This window comes from Manis javanica, chromosome 15 (assembly GCF_040802235.1).
Source record: "Manis javanica isolate MJ-LG chromosome 15, MJ_LKY, whole genome shotgun sequence".
Taxonomy (NCBI): Eukaryota; Metazoa; Chordata; class Mammalia; order Pholidota; family Manidae; genus Manis; species Manis javanica.
In genome coordinates this window covers 70,523,744-70,528,145 of record NC_133170.1, presented here as the reverse complement: position 1 = coordinate 70,528,145, position 4,402 = coordinate 70,523,744, and the positions used below count along the sequence as shown (strand labels likewise).

General features: G+C 53.2%; 1 long non-coding RNA gene across 1 annotated transcript; it reads right to left on the bottom strand.

Moving 5' to 3' along the window:
• Positions 1 to 1,123: 1,123 nt before the first annotated feature.
• On the bottom strand, positions 1,124 to 3,142 carry LOC140846614 (uncharacterized). The gene is made up of 3 exons (XR_012125915.1): positions 2,599 to 3,142; positions 2,216 to 2,274; positions 1,124 to 1,593 (listed from the first exon to the last, which is right to left on the bottom strand). It is a non-coding gene; the product is annotated as an uncharacterized lncRNA (long non-coding RNA).
• Positions 3,143 to 4,402: the final 1,260 nt, after the last annotated feature.

Genomic DNA, 4,402 nt, shown 5'->3' with positions numbered 1-4,402 from the left:
CCCAAGATGTTAGACATCAGAAAACAGTGACCCTGTTCTGGTTAAGAGGGATGTGGACCAAGGGTCACCTTCGTCTTTGTCATCTTTGTCCTTTTCCTTCCCTGCAGCATGGCCACTGAGGTGGGCTCAAGGATCCCAGAATAGGGCAACATTTGTGGACCATTGATTCTAATTCAGCAGCGGTTGCCCTTGGTGACTCTCCTCCCAGGGGAAGCTGTTCAGAGCAGCCTTCATTCACAGGTGGGTGGATGAGCAGGCGGGTGGATGAGCAGGCGTGCTTGGTGGGCTGACCGTGGTCACCGCAGGGGTCTGATGCTGGCCTGTCCTAGACAGTGGAGCGCCTCCCTGTGGTCCAGTGAAACTGATGGGGACTGGTGGTGGGGTAGGCAGCTGGGCTTCCAGCTGTGTGCTGTACAGCTCTTTGGTTCGTCACCCAGAAGCAGCTGACCCATGCCCGCCCCAAAGCTTGCCAGAGTCAGTGTCATTCCTCTGATGTCGTGACTGCTTAGTGTCATGAAACTCATGGTCCCCCCATTTACTCAGTATCTTAGAAGAGTGGGGAGCAGGGCCAGAAGAATATTCCTTCATTTATTTATTCACTCAACAATTACTTATTTATATATTCAACAATTACATATTTGCCAAGCCACTGTGCTAGCTGCTGGGGACAAAGAGTGCCCTCTGGGGCTTGCTGCTGAATGGGAAAGACCGATGAGACATAAAGGATCACTCAGTATTAAATATTGCTGTGTAGCGATGATGAGTCCCACCGAGTGTCTTGTGCTGCTCTGTGGACATGGAAAAGGGATCTCGTACTAGGTTGGAGGGGCACAGAGATGTCTGTGTTTCTTAAATAAGACTGTCAATTCCCTGAATGTGGGAGATTTTTCTCGTTCATCTTTGTGCACATGGCAGGTGCCCAATGAGCATGGATCAGAGGAACAAGGGAGACTTTTATTGAGCACCTACTGTGGACTCAATACTCTTTATGCTATAATACTGAAAAGCCGAAAAGACTGAGTTTTACAAGCTGGAGGAGATGCCAGCGGATGCAGTTGGAGCTCGAGAGCTTTTGTGCTGTCTGTGCACATATTGCCAGAGCTCCGGAACTGAGGCTGTTGTCCTGTGTCTCTCTAGACCTGCCGAAATTCAGCCCGCAGAGACGAGCTTCGCCTCCCTTGCTGGCTTCCGCCACGGAAGTTTATGGACAGCCTCATTTGCCATGAGACGTGATGCCATTGGCTTTCTCAGGCTGTCGCAGAGCCCCAGCCAGGGCCTGCCAGCTCTGATAAGTGCGCTGGAGTGTCCAGGGGATGGAGGGCGCCTGTGGGTTCTGCCAGGGAATTTCCTCTGTCCTTTGAATCCTGTTACTGTCCTGTGTCTCGTGTCCAGGCTACTTATGTCTCCCAGAGCAGGTTTTACAGAGGTCATGCGGGCTGCCTAAAGGTGAACAGTCCTGATTTTGGGCAGGACCCTGGGTGTGTTGGAACCCTGCCTGAGGTCATTGCAGATGGAACTCTCCTCTTCTCTGATTCTCTAGTTCTCCGTATCTGTTTCTCCGTTCTGCCTCTAACCATGTCTAGACAGTGTTCTCTGGTTTGGGGAGAAAGAATCTGTTAGCACCATTGAGCGTGTTAGGAAGAGAAAATATCAAAATCTGTCTTCCTTTCTTTCCTGCAGGCTGCTGAGTGAGTCAGAACCGGGGGCAGCAGTATGGGGACCCCGGAAGGGAAGCAGGAGGCTTGTGTTTAGCTAAAATACCTTCTACTTTTAGTTCACCTAGAGGAGGGCAGGCTGGGGGACATTTTTCAGGGAAAGGGAACACACTGGCATGGAGGGTGGGGAAGGATCAAGAACAGCAGCTTGTCTGGCACTTTTTAGACCAGAAAGGAGTACGATATAATTTTTAAAAAGGCCGAGTTGAATGGGTTGAGGACTTGAAATCAAGTGTCAGCTGTGTGATGTAGGCAAGTTGGGTGACCTCTCTGTGCTCTTCCCCTTCCTCTCCATAATGGAGACAGGGTTAATCCCTGCCTCTTGGGGTTGGAGGATTAATGAGAGGAGGCTCCCTGCCTTGAGAGAGCAGAGCTCATAGCTGGATGACCAAGGGGCTGGTGCCTGAGCCCCTGCCCAGTGGGGTCTGATAACCCTCATGCCCACTGCACAGGGCTGTGAGGAGGAGGTGTTTGATCAGCTATAGGAAGCCCTTGCTTACCTTGAGTCCTCACTCGTGGGAGGCCATCACCATTAGCCTTTGCTCTTCTTATGGAGACTCTGAAGGCAGCCAGCATAATACAGGTAGGTGTTCAACAGAAAAGAAACAAAGGACAAAAAATAACAACAGTGGGTGGAGTGAAAAGTGAAGATTTTTTAAAATGGCATCTGGAAGGGTGGGGAGGGCAAAGGTAAGGGACAGCCCATGGGGTAGGGAGCTGAAGCCCAGGTTCTGGGGCTACTAACCAAGTCTGTGGCCCCGGGGACTCCAGCGTTGGGTAGCTGTGTGAGCCGGGGCTGGTCACTTAGCCCGTCTGTGCCTGGCACCCCACACAAGATTATCGGGAGGATCAGCTGGGATGCCTGACATGGGCAGGCTCTGACCTGGGAAAGACTTGGAGTAACAGCAGTGAAGGGAACGCAGGCAGGGTGCACTCGCCGGGCCTGGGACTGGGAGCGGTGGTGTGTGTTTGGAGTCCGACATGGGTTCGAATCCTGCCTTTTTGCCTCTTGCTCTTGAGGGACTCCAGGCCACTTCCTTGGTCTCTGAGTCGGTTTCCTTATCTGTATAGCAAAGATAATCATTTTCTACCTCAGGTGCTGGCGTTGGGCTTAGCTGAGTCGGGTGAGCGCTATAGAATGTTGGCACCCTTTCCCCACCCTTGGAGCTGGAGCAAACCTCAGAAAAACTTATCTTCTGCCCTTGCCAGGAGCTCAGAGAGGCAGAGACACTCCTAGGCCTGGCCGGTGAGGGCAGTGGAGAGTTGCTGTCCAGAACCAGTCTGTCGCTGGTGACTTTGGGAAAAAACATTCTGGTGGCAACAGGCGGGAAACCCACCATGTGATCAGAGGGTTGGAACTTTCAGTTCCATCCCCTGAGCTCCAAGAAGGGGAGAGGGCTGGAGGTTGAATCGGCCATCAGTGGCCAGTGATTTAATCGGTCATACCTGCATAATGAGGACTCCTAGAAGCCTGAAAAGATGGGGTTCAGGGAGCTTCCGGGCTGCTGAACACTGGGAGACGAGGGGAGGGTGACGTTCAGAGAGCCCGGAAGCCCCGCACCCTTTCCCCCCTCACCTTGCCCTGTGCACCTCTCCTGTCTGGCGGCTGCCGAGTGATATCCCTTCATAATGAACTGGTGGTCACCTAGTAAGTGAAACATTTCCTGAGTTCTGTGTGCTGTCCTAGCAAAGTAATCAAAGCCATGGAGAGAGTCATGGGAACCTCTGACTTATAACCAGAAGTGCAGGTAATAACGTGGGTTTGCAATTGGCCTCAAGTGGAGGGCCGTTTGGTCTGTGGGATCTGATCTGCCTCCCAGTAGACAGTGTCAGCATCGAGTTAAGTTGTAGGACACTCAGCAGGTATCAGAGAATTGCTTGGGAGGGTTGGGAAAAAGCCGCACACATTGGAATTGGTGTCAGAACTGGAGGTGCAGAGGTGACTAAGATACAGCCTGCCGGCCCAGGAGCAGGGAGCTTGGCGTGGTTGCTGGGCACATCACCGCAGCTGCCATCATTCCACACATGCTTAGAGCAGCAGTTCAGGGCTAGCGTCACACACTTGGACCCAAGGGTTCAGCTAGAGAGGCATGGTTCCCTGACCTTGTAGAACTTACCATTTGGTGGGGACACAGGCCCTGCTCAAGGAATTGGAACAAAGACTGCATGTGTGTTGGGGGGCTGGTGCACAGAGCTGTGGGGGGCATGGTCTCCTCCGGGTGAGGTGCCCAGGAGAGACTCCTGAGGAAGCTAAGCACTAGAGAATGTGTAAGGAGCTGGCAGGTGATGCTCAGCCAGGGTGGGGCATGGGTGTGCCAGGCAGAGGGAACAGTGTGTGCAAAGGGCCGGGGTGGGTGTGAGGAGCATGAGTGGTCAGCATGCTGAAGGTAGGTCCCAGGAGCCAGGCCTGTGGCAAGTGGGTGGTGGAGGATGCTGTTGCCTTCACAGGAGCAACTTTGGGGGTCGGATACATAGGGAGATGGCTCCCACCGGGCTTTACCTTGACTGTGTATGTGCAGGAGATCTCGGGCAAGTCAGTGCCTCTCTGAGCCGCAGTTTCCCCATCTGTGCCATGGAGAGATGGGGTGAGGTGGTTTAGAAAGCTTTTCCCAGCTGTGCAGCTGAGAGAGATTTCCACTTGGTCACCTGCCTCCTGTGGGTGACCAGGTCCTGGAGTATTGAGGGCT